This window comes from Lampris incognitus, chromosome 6 (genome assembly GCF_029633865.1).
Source record: "Lampris incognitus isolate fLamInc1 chromosome 6, fLamInc1.hap2, whole genome shotgun sequence".
Taxonomy (NCBI): Eukaryota; Metazoa; Chordata; class Actinopteri; order Lampriformes; family Lampridae; genus Lampris; species Lampris incognitus.
The window spans coordinates 63,243,711-63,270,946 of record NC_079216.1 but is presented as its reverse complement, the minus strand read 5'-3'; positions in this window follow the sequence as shown (position 1 = coordinate 63,270,946).

Genomic DNA, 27,236 nt, shown 5'->3' with positions numbered 1-27,236 from the left:
CTCGAACCCAAGGACCTTCTTGCTGTGAGGCGACCGCGCTAACCACTGCGCCACAGTGCCGCCCGGTAACGAACGTGCCTGGTTACGTTTGTAGTTGTGTGTGCTAATTCAGACCAGGAACGTGGTTAACGGTTTAGTTATGCTTCTCCCACACAACAGTTTTATCAGCGGTCTATTTTTCCTCCTTTGGATTTCTGAACTTGACCGCTGAGTTGCTCAGCAGCAGCAGTATATATATTCAGTGGGCCCTCGTTCCTGCAGCATCACACATTGACACTGTTGCCAAAGCATCGATATACGACATGCAAGGTGCCTTTCAGCGGTTGTACGGGACGCGCTAGATAGACCCCACTGTGAAACCTCTGACTTGTGAATATGAACGACATACAGGTTAGGTAGTGGTAATGTTTAGAGTAAAGGTTAGAGGGGTAAGGGCATCCGGGTAGCGTAGCAGTCTATTCCGTTGCCTACCAACATGCGGATCGGCGGTTCAATTCCCCCCTCCAGACATAATTGGCCGTGTCTGGGGGGTGGGAAGCCGGATGTGGGTATGTGTCCTGGTCGCTGCACTAGCGTCTCTTTTGGTCGGTCGGGACGCCTGTTCGGGGGGAGGAGGGGGAATAACGTGATGCTCCCACGCGCTACGTCCCCCCTGGTGAAACTCCTCACTGTCAGGTGAAAAGCGGCTGGCGACTCCACATGTATCGGAGGAGGCATGTGGTAGTCTGCAGCCCTCCCCGGATCGGTAAAGGGGGTTGAGCAGTGACCGGGACGGCTCGGAAGAGTGGGGTAATTGGCCAGGTATAATTGGGGGGGGGATCCAGAAAAAAAGGTTAGCGTGTGCTTAAGTTTAGGGTTCAGGTTAGGTAGTGGTTAATTCATCGCACTGATGCTGTTGTTGTTGTTTCTCCAGTCAACACATTTGTTATTGGCCTACAACCGGCTACAGCCCCCATGTAAGTGTGGATATAGTGTTGTCATTACCCAGCATTCATAGCTAGTTCACTGTAATATACAGCTGTAGCAGAACACGCATGTTTAAAACGTCTCCTAGAACAGCAGCTGGCGTTGGCTGATGGTGTTCTTCTTCCCTCAGCTTGCTCGCCGTTTCTCAGGGGGCGCCACAGCAGGTTTTGTAGTTTCCATCTGTACCCTGCGAGGGCGCAGCACCAGTGGCAGCTGTTGTTAACCCGGGACTCAGCCGATCTGGTGGTGAGCCTCGACCGATCCGGTATGGTTTTGTCATATATGCTGGTTGATGGTATTAAAAAGGAGGAGGGCGATGCTTCATCTCAGTGTGAAACGCCACAAACGGGTGTTTGGGTGAATTGCGCGGCCGAGGTGCTTTTTGATAAGCTGAGTGATAGGGTGAACGCAATAAGCACCCGATGTGTGAAAGGGACCCTCTCGCATCAAAAGAGGAGGAAAAACAGAGCCCGCCGACTTCTCTCTTAAAGGGAAACGGGTCTTACTTCAAGGGGGCCCGGCGGGCTGGAGGCAGTCCCTTCAGCAGGTTGTAAATGTCATCTTGTCTTTGACACGTTTACGACAAATGAGTCAAGGCACCAATGGCGTGAGAGATCCTCCACACTTCCCTTTTCTGGTCCTGGCAGGTAGCTGGATGGAATCGCTCTTGCTTTTCCCAAAGAAATCTGAACACATGGAAATGTATAAATCTATACACACACATACACACATATTATATATATATATATACACTACCGTTCAAAAGTTTGGGATCACCCAAACAATTTTGTGTTTTCCATGAAAAGTCACACTTATTCACCACCATATGTTGTGAAATGAATAGAAAATAGAGTCAAGACATTGACAAGGTTAGAAATAATGATTTGTATTTGAAATAAGATTTTTTTTACATCAAACTTTGCTTTCGTCAAAGAATCCTCCATTTGCAGCAATTACAGCATTGCAGACCTTTGGCATTCTAGCTGTTAATTTGTTGAGGTAATCTGGAGAAATTGCACCCCACGCTTCCAGAAGCAGCTCCCACAAGTTGGATTGGTTGGATGGGCACTTCTTTGAGCAGATTGAGTTTCTGGAGCATCACATTTGTGGGGTCAATTAAACGCTCAAAATGGCCAGATAAAGAGAACTTTCATCTGAAACTCGACAGTCTATTCTTGTTCTTAGAAATGAAGGCTATTCCATGCGAGAAATTGCTAAGAAATTGAAGATTTCCTACACCGGTGTGTACTACTCCCTTCAGAGGACAGCACAAACAGGCTCTAACCAGAGTAGAAAAAGAAGAGGGAGGCCGCGTTGCACAACTGAGCAAGAAGATAAGTACATTAGAGTCTCTAGTTTGAGAAACAGACGCCTCACAGGTCCCCAACTGGCATCTTCATTAAATAGTACCTGTTAGAGCCTGTTTGTGCTGTCCTCTGAAGGGAGTAGTACACACCGGTGTAGGAAATCTTCAATTTCTTAGCAATTTCTCGCATGGAATAGCCTTCATTTCTAAGAACAAGAATAGACTGTCGAGTTTCAGATGAAAGTTCTCTTTTTCTGGCCATTTTGAGCGTTTAATTGACCCCACAAATGTGATGCTCCAGAAACTCAATCTGCTCAAAGAAGTGCCCATCCAACCAATCCAACTTGTGGGAGCTGCTTCTGGAAGCGTGGGGTGCAATTTCTCCAGATTACCTCAACAAATTAACAGCTAGAATGCCAAAGGTCTGCAATGCTGTAATTGCTGCAAGTGGAGGGTTCTTTGACGAAAGCAAAGTTTGATGTAAAAAAATCTTATTTCAAATACAAATCATTATTTCTAACCTTGTCAATGTCTTGACTCTATTTTCTATTCATTTCACAACATATGGTGGTGAATAAGTGTGACTTTTCATGGAAAACACGAAATTGTTTGGGTGATCCCAAACTTTTGAACGGTAGTGTATATATATATATATGTGTGTGTGTGTGTGTGAAATATAACACATCTTATATATATATGTATGAATATAATGTATATTATATAATATATTATATAGTATACATTATATGTATATTATATATAATGTGTATGTATGTATATGTATGTATGTATGTATGAAATATAACATTATATATGTATGAATATAATGTATATTATATATAATGTGTATGTATGTATGAATGAAATATAACATTATATATGTATGAATATAATGTATATTATATATAATGTATATGTATGTATGAATATAATGTATGAATATAACACACACACACACACACATATATATATATACACACACACACATATATATATATATATATATATATGAAAATGAGTGCTATAACATTGTTAAAATGCCTGCAAGAACCCTCATTCGAGTTTACCTTTGAATATTAGAGAGACAACCAATCAAACCTTGGAGAAATCCTCTCAGCTCATGTGTGAGGCTGCATAAATATTGTCGACTAACATAAATACAGCCCACCAGCATACGTGCTTTCATGTGTGTTGTTGAGCAGTTAACACACCAAGAGGTAAGGCGCTCAGGACCCGCAGCCGGCCTCGGGGCTTTCATTTCGGCTGGTTTTTGTAAAACCAGTTCTTGATGCCAGATACCGAAACTGAAAAGACACAGATACAGGTAGCAGGAATCACTGCCGTGAGTCTGTTTGTTGCTCTTTGTGTATTCTAGCCGCACAATTGCAACGGTCAGTTTAAATCACATGTAGAGAATGGCATCCAAACATGCATTTTATGAAACATTGTTTTTACACTAGGACATCAAAACCAATCCGAGTGTGTGAAATGTCAAAGTGAAAACCGGGGCGGGTCCGGGTAGCATGGCGGTCTATTCTGTTGCCTAGCAACACGGGGATCACCGGTTCGAATCCCCGTGTTACCTCCGGCTTGGTCAGGTGTCCCTACAGACACAATTGGCCGTGTCTGCAGGTGGGAAGCCTGATGTGAGTGTGTGTCCTGGTCGCTGCACTAGCGCCTCCTCTGGTCGGTCGGGGCACCTGTTCAGGGGGGAGGGGGAACTGGGGGGAATAGCGTGATCCTCCCACGTGCTACGTCCCCCTGGCGAAACTCCTCACTGTCAGGTGAAAAGAAGCAGCTGGCGACTCCACATGTATGGAAGGAGGCATGTGGTAGTCTGCAGTACTCCCCGGATCGGGCAGAGGGGGTTGGAGCAGCGACTGGGATGGCTCGGAAGAGCGGGGTAATTGGCCGGATACAATTGGGGAGAAAAGGGGGGGGGGGTCCGATAAAAAAAATAAAGTAAAAGCCTGGACCTCGGTGGCAGCCATGAATCTTTAGGATAGTTGAAGTTGGTGTTAGACTATACATGACTCGTACCGGGGAGATTTGGGACAAACGAGTGAAAATATTCTTCTGTTCAACTTAGACTTCATCCTTAAGCACCCACAACCACACACGATCCACTTAACAAGTGAAGAAAAAAAATCTTCCCAAATTCCTTTCTTGGCATCCTGTTACTCACTTCATAATGCCTGATTTTGTGAATTGGTATTGGAAAAAAATAAGTCTGGAGCCTGTTTATTTTTATTTATTCGTGTCTTCAAACAGACCTTTGTTTTCATATTGCCGTTGTACTGTGTTGCCTGTTGGAGGTTTCGACCTGGGCCAGACAGCAAAGGCTCAGAACAGGCGACTGCTTCTCTCTGCTATTAATCAGACACACAGAGGACTGTCCAGATGGGGAGCCTCTCCACAACCATGAGAAAAATAAGCAGGCTAATTAATTCTTATTGTTACAGGGAGATTAGACAGAGAGAGAGAGAGAGAGAGAGAGGTGGGGGGAGGGGGGTGAAGTCACCTTTCGTTGAGCAGTACACTCACGATTTGTGGTCCCCCTTCATGGTCATTGTTTCAACGTAAGAATATATCTTTGCCATGAAATACCGCATTGACAGAGTGGGGAGGGCAGGACGACATCATAGCTGGAGGTTAATGAATGATAAGGAGGCTGAAGCACTCTGGGACGCCGTGTGGCAATGATTACACGGGCCCAATGGAAGACAATCAAACTTTAAGCCCACTTTAGAAGGATGAGCAAGATAATAAGAGAATTATTCCCATTGGTTGCATTACCATGGAACAACTCCGGCTGCATCGCTACACACCGATAGCCTGCGATGACGGAGGAAGGCCGTGTGGGGCGTGAGGATGCAGCCTTCCGCCTGGACCATTTTAGGGACATTTTACTGACTGGTCGCTGCAAAACTGTTGAACGGCGGTGGCTTTTCAAACAAGGCCCAGCCTCGGGTTTATTTACCTTTATCTGCCAGGGACTGGGGGAACGAAGGAGTCACGGCACAAGTGCTGTGAAATAGTATGAGAAGAGAAAGTGGTTTACCTCAAAACTTGTTTTTAAAGATATACAGTACACGTGTTTCATCTAATCACATTGTGACATTTCAAATGGTGGTTCTTTGTGTATTATTGATGCTCCACTACACCGTACTGAGGCTTACTGTCACAAATAAGTACTGAAACACAGAAAACTGAACTGAATTCTTCATCTGATAGCATACACATTTACAACAGAGCAAATGTGTGTACTACTTTAATACGGTTTAGATAGCGATAAAGTTGACATGAAATGACAAATGCCCTTTTAACCCTTTTATATCACAACCCTGGTCATATTGTACACCTGTTTAACAATACACACAAAAACTTCTACTGCTACTAGTACTTTCAGCTGCTCCCATTAGGGGTCGCCACAGCGGATCATCTATTTCCATTTCTTATATGCAATGCAATATATGCAAAACAATATGTGCAAAAACAAAATGCAAAAAATCCATTACTTTGTATTTTTATATCAAAATCCAACCGTGTTTTTTTTTTCCTGTAAAACAAAATATGACGCGTGCTTGCGTAGGCTTGAACCAACCAATTTCAACCAATAATATCATGACATCCACCCATCAATCAATGTTCAACGTTTAGCAGCACAGAGCTGAGACTCATTAGCTAGCTAGCTAATGGCCACAGTGTTCAAATCAAATCCCTTCCAACATTAAGTCCTGCTCGTCTATCCTGTTTCACTCAGAAATACATCACGATAAGGAAATCAGAGACGCTCAAAATGCCGCTTCAGCTGGACTTTACGTCTTACCTAAGATCTTGAAACGGAGAACTTCGTATGATTTTAGTTCGATCAATATTTGCGGATGTGAATTTGCAAGCACATACAGAAAAACAGATAAAATGGTGAAAATGTGTGCGCCTCTATTTACCATGAGGTGGATTAATTGGTAGAGTTTGGCGACTATACACTTTAGCCTTGATATGCCAAGCTTGTTTATTCAACTGTAGTTCCTGCTTATATACACCAAAAGTTTTATTTTGAGTTTAGAGCAAAAATCATTCACAAATTGTGACTTGATGGTCTTTTTTCCTCCTAAATAGCTTATTTGAATAGCGTATTTGAATCGTGTTTTTGTTTGCATTTTTTTCCCCTTAATGTCGTCTGAGGCAAACCCGGAGTGGCGACAATCAGCGGATAATGACAGAAGATGCCTCCAGAGCCTTTGCCTAATTATCTCACCTTCCATCACCCTGAAGCCTCAACTGGCATCTGTGGCACCTGGTGTGGTTTCCCACCTGAGAATATGAAACATTTGGAGGGCTATGACAGCAGAATACAAACCAACTGCCCCCGCAGTTTTGGTGACACCTCACTTGGTTGTGTTTTACTCTGAGCGAGCCTTTTATTTGCCGTCAAGCTTAAAAGCATGCCGTTTGACTGAATGTGGGTGCATTTGTTCAAATGCCACAATTCAGCACGTTACTTTAGCGAACCACGCCATGGCTCGTTTTGATCACATCGGCATCCAAGGAGAATATTTGGATGTTGGAAAGGGTGGTGTATGCGGTGCAGCAAAACCAGCTGCCACGCCAACATCACTCTGCAAACCAGGCCAAGCAGAGAAATTACAGTGACTCCTAGCATGGTGTTTGAGCGTAAAATGCATGACAAGAAAAATCGTCACTCAAGGAGTTCGTCTGTAGTCATTATAACTGATACTTGTCTGTGTTCATTATGAATACTGACCCATACATCTGACTGAATTCTGCCCATGTCACATACGTATGTCAGCATGTCGGTTATCATCTGAGGCGAATTTGACTGTGCCACTGCTCAGTATAGACGCCAATCCTCTGATTAATGATGAGTGTTTGTCTCTGGGGTTATTGTATCCAGACTTTTTGTAATATTTCAAAAAAAGCTTGTCATAGAGTATTCCAGAAAAGCTGAAATTCATCTTAGTTGGACAAAGCCACTGGGCTCAGCAGCCAGCCTTAAAAAGGTCAGGTGGGAAAGTTTCAAACTACCTGTCAAGAACTGTGTTATGGATAAGACATATAAGCTTATAATATAATATAAGATAGACATATAAGCTTATAATCACCAGTGAGTTTGTGAGTTATGCTTCCTGTATGCTGGAGCTCAGTGATAGATCTATAGTCTAATTTCCTTTATGAAAATCGCCTGGGTGCAGAGTCACCGTGTCTCCTTATCTGAAGTTTTGTTTTGCGTGTTCGTAAGTATATTCGCTATGAGGAAGAAAAAAAAACACCGCGCGTCATCATTTGTAAAACAGAAGCCACAAGTGTAGCAGATCTTCGAGATGGGGCCTAAAGATACCAGATCATATAAAATATGTTAACGGTCATTAAGACTCCATGTTTTAACAGTGGGCCATAAAACTGGATTAGTGTCCTTACTATCAAAACATAATTTTGACAGATGGCCGACCACTGTTGGCGCTCCTTCTTCTCGAATCAGTCGACATTATCTCGGTACTAATGGAGCGATCCATCCTGTCACGTCACTAAGATAACGTCACTTGTTGCAAAGTAATTCCTCACAGCAGGCAAAGCTGCACAGCAAACCAATCGAATCATTCTGACCCGTTTGAACAACGATGTGAGAATTAGTTTAGACTAATTAGTGTTCTGTGGGGTGGCTAGGTTCGAGTGCCCCTTTATTGGCTTAGACGCGTACGCACCTATGCTAAGTGTTGTGTTCTGCGGGCCAGGGACACTTGCTCCCTTCCTTGTGCAGGCTTTGTCCCTTGTGAACCCGCGAGCACGCTCCTCAACCCCATGCGAGGCTGTGGGGAAATCTATTATTTTTTTTTCCTTCCGATCCTGAGGGAAGGAGAAAAGTCTCTGGCATCATTATTTTCCTTCAAAATGTAACTGACTTTACTGCACACCCTAATTTGCTTGCCATAATTATAGGTCATGCTCCCCTTTTGTAATTTATAAAACCTTTTGTTCTTATCAATAATGAATGGGCTTTAGCAAATCATGGCGCTATAATATTTTGATATTATGAAAATGCTAATGCGTCAGGGACCTTAAGCCTTATCGGCCAGGTCCTATGCTCTATTAAACAGCCAGCAGAAGAAGTCGGACGCAAATTGCTTATGTTAATGCCCCAGTTGTACCCAGACAGGATGAGGAGTCTGCAATTAATTTCATCCAGGCGGTGGATGGACAGGCAAATTTATTTCCCTTCCACAGGATGAAGCCAGCCGCCTCAACCCCCCCCCCCACCCACCCACCCCCTACTCCCGCCTTTCTTTTTTTCTTCCACGGGGCCTCCGCACCGAGAACCGGGAAGGCTCTGAGAACGAGCGAGGGAGGGTTAAAAGGGAAAGCGAGAGTAAACTTTGGAGCGATCCGTGACCTAATTGAAGTGTGGCGAAAAGGGAGGGCAGCGCCGGGGAGACACGAGGCAGACTCCTCATCCATTGCGCTGACAAGTGTTTTCACAACTTCTACCTGTTTTATTAATTATGTTTGACATTTGCCTAATTACTTTCATTTACATCACATCAGCCCCGAGAAGATGATTAGGCCGCGGATCAATCCGCCGCGGTGCTGGAGCGTGGTGAGACGGACAGGATGTGGGGCGAGTTATGCAGCATTATTCTGCTACCAGTAGCCTGATAAGATGTGCTCGGAGATGCTCACGCACTGCGCGCGTCGCCCTCTCAGTCAAATTACTGTGTGTTGGTGGTGGACTAATGAGTTCAATTTCTGCTAGTTCTAACTTTGTTTGGGAGAATCCAGGAGGTCCACCTCGAACCCTTTTTCTTTTTTTCTTTTTTTTCCAAAGGGCTCGATTACATCTCCACGGAGAGCCCTAAACCACGCTGTCTGGCGTGTCATGAAGTGTGGCCTATAAACACATGATTAATTGACACCGCTGCTGGCAGTTATGTGAGTCCTGCCTTCCAACGCCGTGATAGAGACACGCGCATGTTATTTTTATCTTGGTCTTGACATCGAAGACGTCTCCTCGCAGGAATATGGTAAGGGAGGAAGCTTAGCTAAAGTAAGTGCGGCCTTCCTGTTCGCCTTGTTAAAACCCCTCATCGGGTCTCTCAGAGGAGTGGTCGGCTGTGGAGACCCCACACCCTCTCCCTGACTGTCCTCTTATTTGTAAAAGCACGGTCCCTGGATAACCCCCCCCCCGTGATGTGATGACAGCCTTTTTAAAATAGAGTCCTGTTCGGTGTGGACAGGCTGCAGGCCCTGACGACACGGCAAATTACCACATCGGTAAGGAGCACCAGCACCTTTACTTCATAGCATAAAAACCGTGCTCTTAATTTGGGAAAAACGAGTAACGGGGATCGCAATATTGCAGAAGATGGAAGCAAACAGCACACCCAGATGGTGGGATTTGAGCAAAGTAAGGCATACTATGTTTGAGACTAAAAAGAAAACAGACAGCATACCCACCGGTTAATAAACATGAGCGGTGAAGGCCCCCCTGCAGCGCAGACTCGTGTTTTTGTTGACCACTTCCATGATACGTAAAGAAAACGAGATCTCATCGGCGATCCCTGAATCCACCACAACCCTGAAAACCATCCGTCTGCGTGGGGAGAGGGGGGAAAAAAAATCAGCATTTGATTGTCTGTTTAATCCAAATAACAGCAGTTCTTTCAGTTTTAAATACATAATAGAAATGGATGAGGACTACTCATAAAAATTTATATTTCAATCCTCCATTTTAATTTATAGCCCACCCTCCAGGCACATATTATTCAAACATTAATATAAAAAAGAAGTATACATCACAAAAGCGTCAGGCTTCACTTTTACTTCTAGTCACAGTCATGCATATTATATGTCGCCCAGGCTGGACTGCAAGCCGTCTTACAACAATTATATATTAAGTAAAAAGTAGATTAATGGATTGACAGATAATGCCCACATTCTGCATTCAATATGCTTAATTTTTAATGACCTTATCTACACTCTTACATTTCAGCTTATATGTTTAGATAATACAATTTATGCAAATTGTATAATTCTATAAATTTTAGATTTGTCTCTATTCATCTTTCTCTGTCTGAGAAGTACCAGGAATCTCCTTTGGAAAATGTGATTGAAACTACTTTTAAATCTTTTTTTGTTTTTGTTTTTTGCAGTAGCAAGAAAACTCTCCCTTAATTCTCAATATTGCGCTAAGAGACCATTAGCAGTCTGCATAACAGAGCTTAACAGTGACATAATGATGTAACAGTAACATAATGACAAAGCCTGTCCATCAATCAAAGTAACTCTGGCCAATACATTACCGGTAACTAATCAGAATCAATACTCAGCTAGCTGGGGCTCAGGGATGAAGGAGAACACAAATGTTTTCATCTTCCTCAGTGTAGCAATGTCTGACGTCCTCGTTTCCATATCAATCCATCCAAACAAATTGATGCTAACATAATGTTTGCCTTAGCCACAGGGGGCAAGGTAAATAGTCAAATGCTCAAATGGCGGGGGTATTTTTTTCCCCTTTTTTTTTTCCTTTTCTCCTCAACACATTTTGCTTCCTTATGTTTGGTAATCGCCATTGGTAAGTCAGAAGACATCAGCTTGACTCTATTAATTACCACCTGATCCTTTCTTCCTGGATAATTAGGTACCCATTAGTTCTAATCAAGTAGTTACTTAATTATTGCAGTAATTAGTCTAATGGTCTAGCAAATTGAAGCTTTATCACTTTCAGATACTTAATGTTCTTGGCGGAGTACATCACAAGTGTCAGGCTTTAGGCTTCGGCAGTCAAGCAGTGGGAAAGAAAACATACACCGTGGCATAAACAATTTATATTCGAATATAATAACAAGCAAAGCAAAAAATAAAGAATCTGTAAAACGGGGAACATGCCAGTCGTCAGTTCCTTCACTGAGTGATCTTATGAAAAAGCTGGCCGCCTAATTTCCACTTTGAGGTTCTAAATACAATTTATATGAGAATGCAAGTAGTATGGCAATATGAGATATATCAACTAGCCATATAGTAAACTATGTAAACTAGTAGTAGTATGGCAATATGAGCTATATCAACTAGCCATATAGTAAACTATGTGAACTAGTAGTAGTATGGCAATATGAGCTATATCAACTAGCCATATAACAAACTATGTAAACTAGTAGTAGTATGGCAATATGAGCTATATCAACTAGCCATATAGTAAACTATTACTAGTAGTAGTATGGCAATATGAGATATATCAACTAGCCATATAGTAAACTATGTAAACTAGTAGTAGTATGGCAATATGAGCTATATCAACTAGCCATATAGTAAACTATGTGAACTAGTAGTAGTATGGCAATATGAGATATCAACTAGCCATATAGAAAACTATTACTAGTAGTAGTATGGCAATATGAGCTATATCAACTAGCCATATAGTAAACTATGTAAACTAGTAGTAGTATGGCAATATGAGATATATCAACTAGCCATATAGTAAACTATTACTAGTAGTAGTATGGCAATATGAGATATATCAACATCATATAGTAACGTATGTAAACTAGTAGTAGTATAGCAGTATGATATGTATCAACTAGTCATATAGTAAACTAGTAGTAGTATGGAGATATGAGATACATCAACTAGTCATATAGTAACCTATGTAAACTAGTAGTAGTATGGCGATATGAGATACATCAACTAGTCATATAGTAAACTTGTAATAGTATGACAATATAATAACAATAATGATGGTGATAATAATAAAGATAATGATAATAATAATAACAATAATAATAATAAACCAATTTCATGAAAAAGCTGGCCGCCTGATTTCCACTTCAAGGTTCTAAATACAATTTATATGAGAATGCAAGTAGTATAGCAATATGAGATATATCAACTAGTCATATAGTAACCTATGTAAACTAGTAGTAGTATGGCAATATGAGATTTTTCAACTAGTCATATAGTAAGCTATGTAAACTAAGTAGTATGGAAATATGAGATATATCAACTAGTCATATAGTAAACTGTAAACTCGTAGTAGTATGGCAATATGAGATATATCAACTAGTCATATAGTAAACTATGTAAACTAGTAGTAGTATGGCAATATGAGATACATCAACTAGTCATATAGTAAACTATGTAAACTAGTATTAGTATGGCGATATAAGATACACCAGCTAGTCATATAGTAAACTATGTAAACTAGTAGTAGTATGGCAATATGAGATACATCAACTAGTCATATAGTAAACTATGTAAACTAGTATTAGTATGGCGATATAAGATACACCAACTAGTCATATAGTAAACTATGTAAACTAGTAGTAGTATGGTGATATAAGATACATCAACTAGTCATATAGTAAACTATGTAAACTAGTAGTTGTACGGCGATATGAGATGTATCAACTAGTCATATAGTAGTATGGCAGTATGAGATGTATCAACTAGTCATGTAGTAAACTTGTAGTAGTATGACAATATAAGAATAATAATGATGATGATAATAATAATAACAATAATAACAATAATAATAAATCAATCTTATATAGCACTTTTCTAACACCCAAAGTCACTTTACAAGAAAACGGGTTGAAACAAGACAACAGATAAACATAACACAGACATACAGGGGTGGATGGGAAGGGGGGCTACGAGAGGGAGAAGCGGCAGCCACACACGACGCCAGCAGTACTCTCCCACTAAACACATACAAAAGGGCAAGAAAAACAAAAAATAACAACACTGTGGACGTTGATGTTGTGTAGGGGTTTACTCCGGTTGCCTCTTCCTCTCCCGAGGTATCCATTAGGCAGTGGCACTATTTAACCCATAGCTGGGGGCTGGTTCGTGGGCATCAGGGAATATCCACACACTGGTGGGCTGGTGTACCGCACGCCTAAGGGCCAGACCTCCTCCGAGTCCCTTGTAGTTCAGCTAGGGTCCAAGGTGTACCCAGTTACCGTGTGTCGCCACGAGTAGGCACTACATAGGGCTTGCTGTTGGAGAGGCTGTGTACCGGCAGGGAGAGACTTACATACTGAGCTCTCCTGTTCGCATTTGTGCTAGCCAGCGGTGAAGGAAGAGAGTGAGACGTGACAGGCACAGAACACTACACCAACACAATAGACACTTCACAACGACCCAGTTCCTACAAAAGAATGTCAGACACACAACAAGACAAACAAGACAGACTAGTTGATATATAAGATATATCAAATAGTAAACTATATAAACTAGCAGTAGTATGGCAATATGAGCTATATCAGCTAGTCATATAGTAAACTATGTAAGCTAGTAGTAGTATGGCAGTATGATATGTATCAACTAGTCATATAGTAACCTATGTAAACTAGTAGTAGTATGGCAATATGAGATATATCACCTAGTCATATAGTAAACTATGTAAACTAATGGTAGTATAGCAGTATGGGTTGTATCAACTAGTTATATAGTAAACTATGTAAACTAGTAGTAGTATGGCAGTATGATATGTATCAACCAATTATATAGTAAACTATGTAAACTAGTAGTAGCATAGCAGTATGGGTTGTATCAACTAGTCATATAGTAAACTATGTAAAATGGTAGTAGTATGGCAGTATGATATGTATCAACTAGTCATATAGTAAACTGTGTAAACTAGTAGTAGTATGGCAGGATGAGGTACTAGTAGTGATATACATATGAACCAGTATCTCATACTGCCATACTACTATTAGTTTTTTTTGGGGGGGGGGTCCTCCTTTTTCTCCCCAATTGTACTTGGCCAATCACCCACTCTTCCGAGCCATCCTGGTCGCTGCTCCACCCCCTCTGCTGATCCGGTGAGGGCTGCGGACTTACCACATGTCTCCCTCGATACATGTGGTGTCACCAGCCACTTCTTTTCACCTGACAGTGAGGAGTTTCGCCAGGGGGACGTAGCATGTGGGAAGATAATGCTATTCCCTCCAGTTCTCCCTCCCCCCTGAACAGGCGCCCCGACTGACCAGAGGAGGTGCTAGTGCGGCGACCAGGACACATACCCACATCCGGCTTCCCACCCGCGGACACGGTCAATTATGTCTGTAGGGATGCCCGACCAAACCGGAGGTAACACAGGGATTCGAACCAGCGATCCCCATGTTGGTAGGCAACGGAATAGACCGCTACACCACCTACTACTATTGGTTTATTATTAGTTTATTTAGTAAACTATGTAAACTAGTAGTGATACATATCAACTAGTTACTCATACTGCTAGTTACTAGTTACTCAACTAGTTACTCATACTGCCATACTACTTACATTCTTTTGGCCTCTTTGTTGTTGTTATTCTACGTTAAGTACACTGAGAGAGCCACGAAACCGGAGTCAAATACCATACAGTGCAAACCTACATGGCCAATAAACATGATTCTGATTATAGACTGCATTTATAAAGCGCTTTCCCAGTCTACCGACCACTCAAAGCGCTTTACAGTCTACGCCTCACATTCACAAACTGATGGCAGAGCCTGCCGCTGCAAGGTGCCAAGCTGATCCTTTCGACATAACAAACGCCGTTTGTTGGCACCTTGTTTGACCTGCTGGGCACTCTGAATATTTGAACCATCCAAAAACCTACTGCCCGCTCCAACGTTTCTCTGATTGACAAGAGAGGCGAACCACTTCAACTGAGCACACAAGCTTTCCGTACCACATGTGAGGCAGACGATGATCTTGCCTATGGAAAAAAAGAACGGACGTTAATTTCCGACGGATAAATCCGGGCCCGTACGTTCAGCGGTGGCGAAAAAGTAAATATCCACGTTCATAACCCACACGCAGATAAGCCAGTTGGGGTTATTCTACGATTTCAAATGGAATTTCTATTCCCATTGAAAATGGTGGCGTTTCTGTGTTGAGAGCTGAAAAGAACATACACGAAGACCGTATACATCCACGTGTTAAAGCTGTGATGTTCACGGGTTAATCGACAGCAGTTTTACATGAGCGAAGTTCCACAACGCACCGGCGGCGGTGTTGGGTTGCTGTGACTCGCCGGCATTAACGCGCTCCGGCGAGGGGAAATACCTCCCAAACCGTCAGAGCGGGTCACGATGAGCGGCTCAGCTATGCAACCAGCAATGTCGTTCAAAGAATGCGCGGCATTCAACTCATTCATTTCTCTTCATGAGTTGCTTCAATGTTCCGTCGGGCCGCGGTGACATCAGACGCCAAATATGCGCTCGGGGCTGAGTGAGAGCGCCGCTCCACCATGAGGGCTGACCCGGGCCATGGAAGGAAAGTGAATGGGGTTGTCTTCAAACTGCAGTGAATTGGGCCCGGCCTGTCTATCATCACCTCCCAATTAGCTGCACTTTATTGAGTCTGCGAGAGATGGGGGATGTTGGCAGGTGAGGAGAGGTGTCTGAAAGGTGCCTGCACCAATTCTCCAAAATCAGACAAAGCTGACTTGTGACCCAGACCGAGTATGAATGCATCCAACACCACCATGACCGATAGACCTCAATGGCAAAAGCAAACATGCATACCCGCACACGACGTAAACACACAAAGAGGCACAGACAATATTCAACAAGAGGACTGTTTTGACAGCACTTTTTTTTTCTTTCACTGTAATCTCACGGAGAGATGTAGTATGTCTATTTGTTTTGGCTGTGAGCTCATCTAGAACAACCGTTGTATTACAGTTTCGCCCTGGAAAGGCCCGGTTGAAACTTCTTCCAGGTAGTGGGAATCAAGGCTTCTCGCACCAAAAAGAAAAAAAGTTTCATGAATCTTAAAAACCGGAACATAAAACTAGTCTTCTTTACTTGACCTATTTGTCACAAAATACAGAATGACCCACAAGATGCTCTCGCAGAAAAAAAAGAGAGAAAAAAAAGGAGGCGAAACCCGGCAATGCACCTTGCCATATGACAGCAGTGTGTGAAAACTGACACACAAGAGTTTTCAAATTGGGGCCCGGGGAGCCGAAGCATAAAATAACTTCAATCTCAGCGGCTCTCCGAGGAATAGAGCAGAGGTGCGACCAACAACAACACAACAACAGAGAGGCAGGAAGGGGTGAGGGTGGGAGTTATTAGAGGATAAAACATGCCTCTCCATCTCACTCCCTCTCTCTCAGGAACCCCAAGGATGATCAATGGATTTAGTCAGAGGGATATTCAACCAGAAAATTGCTGCCTTTTTGCTTTTCTTTGAAGTATTTCCAGAATACATACCAAACCCCCAGTCCACCAAGGATGAAAATAACAGCACAAGTGCAGTCTCCGCCAGTAATCCTTGGAAAGGGAGAGGACAATGGGGGAGGCTGTTGTTGGAGGCACTGAATGTTAAAGGACGCAAGGAGGGCCTAGATTGAAACTTTGCAGGTATAAAATTGAAGGCAGCCAGCTGAACACACATAGTCAAACGACGGCTATTTTTCAAACCAGAACCTTGCGGACCAAAATGGAAATTTTTTTCAACAAATAAAAAGAGCGGTCCCCTTCTCTAGGGCTGGATGGAGCACCGCCAGGTTATTATGCAGAAATATGATGATTTATTAAAGCCGATTGCAGTCTACTAACCCCTAAGACCAAGTCAACATCGCTGCGGAGATGTTGCCTTTATCAGTAATTCACAACATGCGCATCCTGCATTACGCCTCTCAATTTATGATAAGCTCATGATGAGATAATGTACGTCAGGAGAACGCAAACAGAAATGACTGCTCTTGAATACTTGGCGGAAAAAATGGGTTTTGAGGGTCCCTGTGGTGTGGAAGGCTCTCTAAATGAGCCAACGAGCCAAGCTGTGTCAATGAGAGGCTGAACCCCCGCGTTAGGCAGGGAGGTCCTCCCCTGCCCCCCGGGGGGGGCCCTGTGGCACTGTGCAGATGACAGCAGAGGCATGTGGCACACTCGTGGCATTATGGATAGGACACGGTGATAGGGGACCAGACTCCTCAGCTTCCTGCTGTGTGGTGTGATAGCCTCATCTGTTTTCCCATCGCAGCTCTAATACATCTGCAGTGCATTCCCTCCTAATTAAGATTCCACAGTTCTATTTGTCAAAGGATGGAAGGGATATCACAGAGGGTAGTTTAGCCACAGTTTTTGAATTAATTGCTAGGCAAATCACCGCAAATAAGGATAGTAAGTCCAAGCGAGGATACCACTGACAGTAAGTCTGCTTCTTTTTTTTAATTTTTTTTTTATCTGGTGTTCTTTTCAGATTAGCCAGCTCCTGAGGGAATAGGTGTGAGAATCTATATTTACAGTATAGTAGCTGCTCTCCTTCATCATTACAGATTACCTAATTAGTCATCTCGACGACAACATTGTTGTCAAAGTAAATGTAGTTAACCTCCACCATGTAGCCTGAATAACATCTTCTTCTTTTCTTTTTTTTTTAAGGACCATTTTTACAATTTATTTGCCTGCACACATATTTTAAATATTCATATAATTTTCCAAAGCATTTGAAATAGATACTGGAATGAAATGGTGAACAAGGTTACAATCGATTTTAACCTTAGTGTAAACTGTCAAGACGCGGTCAGTTGTTAACATACAAAATTTGAGCAAATCATTTTCAGAATGGAAGCCTGTCTTTACTTAAGCTAAAAAAAATAACATAAAATCACAGACAAAGCCAGTAGAGGAACCACCATTTTTTTTAAACAGAGGACACTATTATGTGGTTTTGGACAGGGACTGCATTTTCAACAGTGATGACATAAGCTAATAGTCTCACATCCCCTTCAACTCTTTCATTGTGTTTATGAGGTCACATAAAGTCCTATTAGATAGTTATTTTTAAAGCAATTATAAAATGTTTCTTGGAACACAGGGTTGTGCTACAGGTTTAAACAGTAGCGTGCAGTAAAAAAAACTAGACCATCTAACAACACTTACCCATCAAATTAAAATGAAACCCAATATAATCTTTATAAAGGCCTACAGCTGACAGGTTTGTCTGGCTTGTATCGTGCAATGGCCCAATAAATCTTATTATCAAACAATGACTATCTGATGTGTCTGAGCATGCTCGCTTCCTCCCAGGCTGCTAAGTTTACCAGCTGGGTGGTTTGCAAGGTAGTATATAAGTGGAACAACACACTGCAGGTCACTTTGCTTTCTTCACATTAGGAGCATTCTGGATTTTTTTAATTTTATTTATTTATTTATTTTAGATGTTCTACTTCACAACCTATTTTTTGTAGTTGTAGAACAGAATGTGAAAGAATGCAGAAACACAGAAGACTGGATCCTTTAGATTGTGCTCTTTCTCTCACTTGTTTTTGTGACTTTAGCAATGGAACATACCTGCTGGGGGAGTGGAAGTATTAGAAGTATTAGGATCACTGCTGTGTCAAGTCTTCTTCCGTCTCTTTGTGACTGTTGATTAAATTTAGGTGTCGGATCGTAAATGCCAGATTTTAGTTGTGAGATGCACCATTCACTGATGTTATGAGCATATGTATAATCATGAGATACTCGATACTTCATACATGAGCTACTTGATACGTGATACATGATCATGAGATACTTGATACATGAGCTACTTCATACATGAGAGACTTCATACATGATACATGAGACACTTGACACATGAGATACTTGATACATGATATACATAATCATGATTCTTACCCCTTCTGAACATGATCGGTATAACTTGAGTTACTTATTTGTCGCTTATATGTTGATGATGATTTTGTTTGTTTATTTGTTTTCATTGTTTATATTTTTTAACATATTCAATAAAATTGATTGATTGATATGATGCTATTAGTGACTGATCCTTTGCTCATAGCATTTTCTTCCCTGTATTGACTGCAAACATTGGAACACACGCAGCATTTGATTTAACTTACTGCAGGATCCAAAAGATGTAAAGAGACACTTATTTATATTGAAGTGGGATGTTTTGACAATATAACATGTCCTGTTAGATTTATTTTGTCATGTGACTTTGAGTTACTATATGTAAAGGTGTGTCCAGCATGGCTGTTGATCAGGCGAGCAATAAACACAAGTATTTACGCAATTATCATTTCATTAAGCAAGATCACTGGCGAAAACTAACATTTGATACATTGCTTTTTCATGTCGTATTTTCATACAAACACTGTCACACAGTGTTCACCCACAGGTCAACGTGCACATACTCTCCATTTGAAATGCTCAAATACAACAAGCGACTGCAGAGGTGTTTTTTTTTTCCTTCGGCGTGTTTCTATCATACCAAGGAGGGAAGGATTTCTTCTTATGGTTTAATTCAACAATAGCATTTGCGATTGGGGTTTTGGGCATCTCAAGGGCATTCCTGGTGAAATTACTGAGACTGTGCACCATTTATCACAGCCTGACATGTGTCATGTTCCAGATTCTGGTGCAGAGAGGTTACAGCTGAAGACAGCTCTCCCTTTGTTGAGCAGCCGTCAAAGACAACATCTCGTATTTATCAAAAAAGAAAAAAAAAGAAGCAGAGCCTGACAAGGGGATAGGAACTACAAATAAAATGCAGTCATATCTTTGAAAAGGACCTCACGTTCAGATATATTAGCCTGATACAATACATCAGAAATCTAGAAGTGTCCTTGAATGGAAACATCCATAATGCAAACAAAGCAGCCGTTTAGTAATGGGTTCAAAATGTAGTTGGGAGATATCTTCGAGGTGCAAAGGTGCACAGATGTTAAGTGCACTTTAACGTCCGGAGGTGTTTGCTACACGCGATAGAGTAATCTATTTTACCATGCAACATTATCAGTCGTGTACAATGAATATGATCCGTGTGTAACTAATGGAATCGAGGACATTCGGGTGCCGTATGGGGCAACTGGATCAAGACCAGTTTTGTTTATGAGTTTGCAAGAGAGATATAAGGTCAAAAGTCATCTTTAGAATGACATCTTTCAGTTAGCTCTCATTAAGTCCTTACAAATGACAATTCTATATTTTTCCTCTTTTCATTTAGTTATCCTTGCTCTCTCAGGTGAAATGCATTTATACATACGTTGTGAGTGGGACACACTGCCAAAAAGCAGGATTTATTGTTTAGTATGGCGGTGTCTATCACCTCGTTTTTACCAGAGCTTATGATGTGATGTGTAGGACGCATGTGTGCTTTTGCTATGTCACATATTGTCCTTCCGTCTCACTCATGTGGTGAGCCTGTCAATCAATCTATCTATCATTAGGGATGTACAGTGACATCAGCACGTCATCGGTATCGGCGATAAGGGGTTTAAAATAAAATATCAGCATCGGTCCGAAACGCCGATGGTTGATGCTAGATCAACGGGGTGTAGGCACGGAAGTAGACGTGATTGGTTGTTGGTTAGGGTTTAAACCCTTTTTGGAATTTCCATTGTTAGCTAACGTTAGCTATCGTTACAGTACGAGCTGGTGTAAGCTAGCTAGCTCAATGTTTCAGTGCGCTGCGAGGTTCCGCGCTGTCTATTGGCCGACGCAACAGCCAATCACGGCTACTTCCGTGCCCACACCCCGTTGGAATGCGGATATGACAGGCTGAGAAGACGACGCTTTAATTATGGGCACGCGACGCGTGATTTTTTTCTTCTCCGCACCCGTTTTCCGGGAACTCTGCCTCTGATTGGCTAGTACTCGTTGCCTCCGTTGGTTAAGGTTAGCCAATCAGAGATAGAGTAGGGGCGGGTCTTCCCGGAATCCAGGCGTGACGTTTGCGGAAAACGGGTAGGAAAAAAATCACGCGCACGGACGCGGTGCGCATAGGCGCCGATTTAGTTCTTTATTTATTTTGCCCGTGGGGGCAAATTAAGCGAGGTAATTAATGTTGACCAAGTTAATAATTGTCACAAAACCACTTGCATTGCGCTGTGCTTGCTTTAGTAATCACGGTGATGTAGGCTTACTAGGCTGCAGCCACAAACAAAGCTGCCAACTCCTTGAGATGGAAATAGGGGATAACACATATAATGTGCCTTACGCCAGTGTTTCTCAACCGGGGGTCCGCGAAAATAAAATATCTCTAAAAAAAGGATCCTGCGACATTTATAGAAATAGGATTATTTTACTCAAATGTGACTGAGACCTTTACCTACCTAAACTATAAAGGGTAACAGGACTTTTTTCTCTAATTACATGTTTCAGAAGTGTACTTTATTGTATTTTGATAAGAGATCTCGCTCCCGTTTGCATTGTTACAAGATATTGCATAAGAATTCTGTTTTGTTAACTATACCTACGTTACAACTGAAAGCTCTTTTTACCCCAAAGAGTGAATAAATGCTAATTTAAAATGCAGTTTCTACCAAATTGCAACCCCCCTTCCCCAAGATCAGATGGAGGGGTCCTCAGGGTAGATCAAAAATACGCAGGGGGTCCAGGACCCCAAAAAGGTTGAGAACCACTGCCTACACTATTTATATATTTTAGCTAATTCGCGGGGGGGGGGGGGTGGTAACCACAGGAACCGCCGCAGCCGGGACGCGAACACGTATTTGCCGTACTGCGGGAGCCATCGCTAACCGCTCGACCAAAGCATCTGACTCGTCACCAGGGGCTAACGTGTCTACTTATCATGCACGTTACACTACCCTGCCTCTTTGGGGAAGTACGTCCGCGGTAGTGTTAACGTGCATGATAAGTAGACGCGTTAGCCCTTAGCTAACGGCTCGGACGCTTTAGTCGAGCGGTTAGCGATGGTTCCCGCAGTGCGGGATGTACGGGTTCGCGTCCCGGCTGCCCCCCGAATTCTCCGCAGTACTTTATAATACAATAAGGAACAGTTGACAATGCGACACTGCTCTGCTACAGATTATTACAGGCTACACCATATCAGCACACGGTGTCTTTTATTTATTGATATTTTAATCGGCCCCCTCCCCGTGGGTGCACGAGCACCGCAGCACCCACGGGATCAGCGCCTATAACGAGGCAGAGCGGGTTTGCGTGTGGTTGCATGCTAGCCATGTTTTCTGAGGAAATTTCAAGTAGGCTACTTTGGAAAATGGGTAAGCTGAATGGTAAATACTTTAACTAGTGGAACCGGTTACTTTCTTGCCCGGTGCGGGATTCGATACGGGGTGTACTGCACCACAAGGCGACATCACTAACCGCTCAGCTAAAGGGTCAGACTCGTTAGCTAGGGGCTAACGTGTGTTATAACTAGTTTACAACAGTACTGATTATTTTTTTGTATTCCCCCCCTCCCCAATTGTATTGGCCCACTCTTCCGAGCTGTCCCGGTCACTGCTCCACCCCCTCTGCCGATCCGGGGAGGGCTGCAGACTACCGCATGTCTCCTCCCATACATGTGGAGTCGCCTGCCTTCTTTTCACTTGACAGTGAGGAGTTTCGCCAGGGGGACGTACCGCGTGGGAAGATCATGCTATTCCCCCCCTAACCCGAGGAGGCGCTAGTGCAACGACCAGGACACACCCACATCCGGCTTCTCACTCACACGGCCTCCTGACGAAGCCGGAGGTAACACGGGGATTCGATCCGGCGATCTCCATGTTGGTAGGAAACGGAATGGACAGCCACGCCACCTAGACGCCCAACTAGTACTGTATTCATGAACTAGATCAGTGTTTCTCAACCGGGGGTCCGCGGACCCCTAGTGGTCCGTGGTGTAATTGCAAGGGGTCCGTGAAAATAAAATATCTTTAAAAAAAAAGATCCTGTGACATTTATAGAAATAGGATTATTTTACTCAAATGGGACTGAGACCTTTATCTACCTAAACTATAAAGGGTAACAGGACCTTTTTCTCTAATTACATCTGTTTCACAAGTGTAATTTATTGTATTTTAATAAGAGATCTCGCTCCCGTTTGCATTGTTAAAAGTTACTGCATAAAAATTCTGTTTTGTTACATATATCTGAAAGTTACTGCATAAGAATTCTGTTTTGTTACATATATCTAAGTTACAACTGAAAGCTCTTATTTTTGCCCAAAAGAGTGAATAAATGCTATAATGCAATTTAAAATGCAGTTTCTACTGTTTCTATCAAATTGCAACCCCCCTCCCCCAAGATCAGGCGGAGGGGTCCTCAGGGTAGATCAAAAATACACAGGGGGTCCAGGACCCCAAAAAGGTTGAGAACCACTGAACTAGATGATTTAACTTAAGGATCATGGATACACATTGATTTGACTGATTTTGTATTTTAATGTGCAATGAAAAAAAGAAACCCCCCACAAGGCTGCATTGCTGCCTCGCATCACCTCTGGTACACTGAGGTGTTTATTCTAATCGTTTCTAAACAGATTGCACTCACGTTTCCCACAGTTCTATGTAGTTTTTACCTGTTGGGGTGTTGCGTAGCCGTACTACAGCCGTAGAGCTCAGCAGCACGATGCCCAGCTTCTGTGGTGGGTTTGCAGCTTCAGTTCAGTCCACTACAGGACAGACTTGATGCTCTCTGCAATCAGGTGGAAAAATATATGTGCAAACATCGGTATCGGCATTGGCAATTGGCCGAAACGAGTTAGAAAATATCGACATATCGGATATCGGCAAAAATCCAATATTGGGAATCACTATCTATCGTCTATCCATCTGTCCATCTAGCTATCCATCTGTCCATCTATCTATCCCTCTATAGGCCTAAACGAAGGTATACTATCTCCAGAAGAGATTTCATGAACGAGCCCATTCTCATCCCTAACCCTGCATAATTAAAACCAATCACCTCCCTAATTATATTTCTTTCCCCCCTTTTTTTTTCTTCCATTTTTTAACCAATTATATTTATCAGAGTTACAATAATACTGGTCCCAAATGTGTCTCTTGGGCTTGCCAACTGTGGTGGTGAATTCATATTAATGCCACCTTAGGTAAGTATGATTGGGGCAATTTAATCATCTGCAAACACACAGATGTTGTTGGAGGTATGATGTTTTTTTTCTGTGGTCTTTTTTTTGGGGGGTGGGGGGTGGATAGTTTCCAGAGTATTAATGAAGGGGACGGCTACGTATATCTGTGGTAGTTGTGGTCTTGTTTCTTCATGAGTTATCATGTACTTGGCATTACTCTGCTTCAGTTAGAGACTGATAGGAATTCTGGTCCAATGAAGACAAGTTCAGGTGAACACGCATGGCTTTAGGCTTGAGTTTTGGGTGTAATTTTGCTCTACTGAGATTAAGCTCTGCAGGCCATCCATCCTCTGTGTTCCTACTCGTAATGACAGTAAGCTTGAAATTGTTCTGCGTAAGTTATGTCCTTGCTGGTAAATGCAGCGGGTCACTCATTGCATAGTTTGGTGGCAGTACAGAGTTAAATGGGAATAATAATGGTCACATAATAGTCCCAGCAACACCATCGTCCTGAAGCAAGGAACCCCACTCAAAGTCGGAGGAACTGCACTGCAAAAGGTCTTTTCCTGCACATGAAGACGGGACAAGCTCACACAAAAGTTTCTGGCAAGATTTCATGACATCTGAGGAATCATGATATTTGGTGAACAATCGGGGGCGGGTAATTTTTGCAGTCTTCATAGATTTTTAGGGCGACCGACTCATTCATATCATTAGCATAGATGCTTTATGGGGAAAAGGAGGCCACGGTACAAAGAGTCTGTAAAGATGTTTGCTATCCAAAATCTACAGGTAATCTCCAAGGAAATTCCACCAGCACCGTTAGTGCTCCACAAAATGGATGACTTTAAAAGGCATGTAAAATGTCCATGTCTAAAAAGTGCATCAATAACTGCTGACATAGTTGAATGTAAAGTACCACACAAAGGGGAGTGGTGCATATAAAATTAATTAATTCTACCGGCACATTATTTATGACTTAATATGATATACTGGTGTGCTTTACAATAATACTGAATGTGCATATTTCTAGAGGAGACAGTGGAGTAATTATGCAGAAACCTTTTACTATGAATTTACAATATTAATTACAGACACTGTTGTTTATCAATTGTGAAACACTGTTTAAAAGCTGTTTGGAAGATTGCCATGATGACCCAGGCTTGTCTCCTATCTCTTATTTCCAACATCTTATTATATGACTTACAACCCCCCCCCCCCTTTCTAAAGTGCTGATTTTACGTCAATGCCAAAGGTGTGATCAAATTGAGTGGGCTACAGACAGACAGACAGACATAGATAGATAGAGAAAGAGACAGACAGACAGACACAGACATATAGATAGATAGAGAGACAGACAGACAGACACAGAGAGACAGACAGATAGATAGCTTATACTTGGCACTGTGTATAATACTGTGCACACACGTGGGCATTTTTTCTGGGGGTTGACGTATGATTTATTTTAGTTCATCTGCCTTGTTTAACTCTGAAATAACCCCCTCCTCAAAAAAAAACAAAAAAACATCCAGGTCAGCATACAATTTGGACCATGTGCAGTTAATGTGCCGTTGCAGGCATTACTCCACTAATCCTCCACATGATGCTGGATGAGAATCTGCCCTCTGAGCATCTAAAGCACCAAGGAAGACTTGAGCCCGGGGCCTTCTGTCTCGGAGTGACATGTAATAATCAAGCGGCATAAGTGACCAAGCAGTGTGCAGTAGGTCAGCGGGGGCGCACTGGCTGAATTGTTTGTTTTCATGTGCGCCCGTACAGAGATCCGATATCCGTACTGGGTCCTAAATGTGGCGCACGCTAGAAACGGTGCACGTTCGGAGGGGATGGGTGAGGCGGCGAAGGTGGAGGTGGAGGTGGGGTTTCGGAGGAGAGAGGGAAGAGATTGTTTGCAGTTGAAGCTTTTCTTGTGCTGAGGTTAAGACGCACAAGTGTCTTGAGAAAAATTCTTTGCACTCTGTCAGTTCTCGTGTTTCTTCGAGCCTGCTTTCTACCACAATGTGATTTTAGTTTACTGGGGAATTCTGCAATTAAAGGAAACTCACGAGAGTGGAAATTGAATAAGCAGCGTCTTGTAATTCTTCTTTTAATCACCAAAAGCAACAGAGTGAATACATTTACCAAAAGAGTGTTGGGTTTAATCAAAACGTGTACGCATGGCAGAGGTATCTCAAACAAATAAGTACATTTAATAAAAAATTACAGCAGCAAATAAAGTACATGAAACATCATCTTGACACCATAACAGCAAAGGTGTCTGTGAAAGTTCTCATAACAGCAAAGCAAAATGTATGACTTAGTTTTGAAAGCAAATGTGTACACACACACACACACTACCTACCTACGTATGTGTGTGTATATATGTATGTATGTGTGTATGTGTACCACACCTGTGGCCAGTTTACATATCTTCTGTTTCTGCTGAAACCTTAACGTGAGATATCCATGTGTGTGTGGCTCTCCTGCCTGAGGCCTGAGGTTTAAACTGTGCCATGTGTCATCACTGCCCTCTACAGGATGAAGAATGCCGTGTGATTTCTGTGAGTTGTGTGCCCACCCCCCACCCCCATTTTAATACCCCTCCTCACAACTCTCAACACCCCTCTCATCACCTTTTGCACACAGACTAGTCTATATACAACCTATATAAAACCCAGTAATTCATTAAGAGAGCACATTAATGTAATCCACATGACAACCGGGTCCTAGATTAATTTGTTGTGTGATTGGACAGGACACTGCCAAGGAAGATCAGTTTTGTCTTACAGTCATCATGTGAATTGTTTCTGCTCTCGATTTCCCCTGCTGTTACTCCTACAGCACACGGAGACCGAGTACTTGATGCTCATGCTGCTGACCAGGGTAACTTGGGTCTTAACCGGTAGAGAAATCACAGCAACTCAAACTCAAATCACAGGCATTCACTTGTCCAGGGAAATCTATCCAAACTGGCTAAATCATAATGGGCCAAGTTCTGATTGTCTTTTCTTTTTTCATGATCTGAATGGTTTTGCCTCCAAAAAGCCAAGTTATGAGCCAACATATAAATGTCCAAACAAAGATTTGGCATCACGGCATGAGCGGACTAACAAACAGCCACCTCATATGTTAACCAAAAGTTCAGGCTACGTGCATCATTAAAGTTACACTG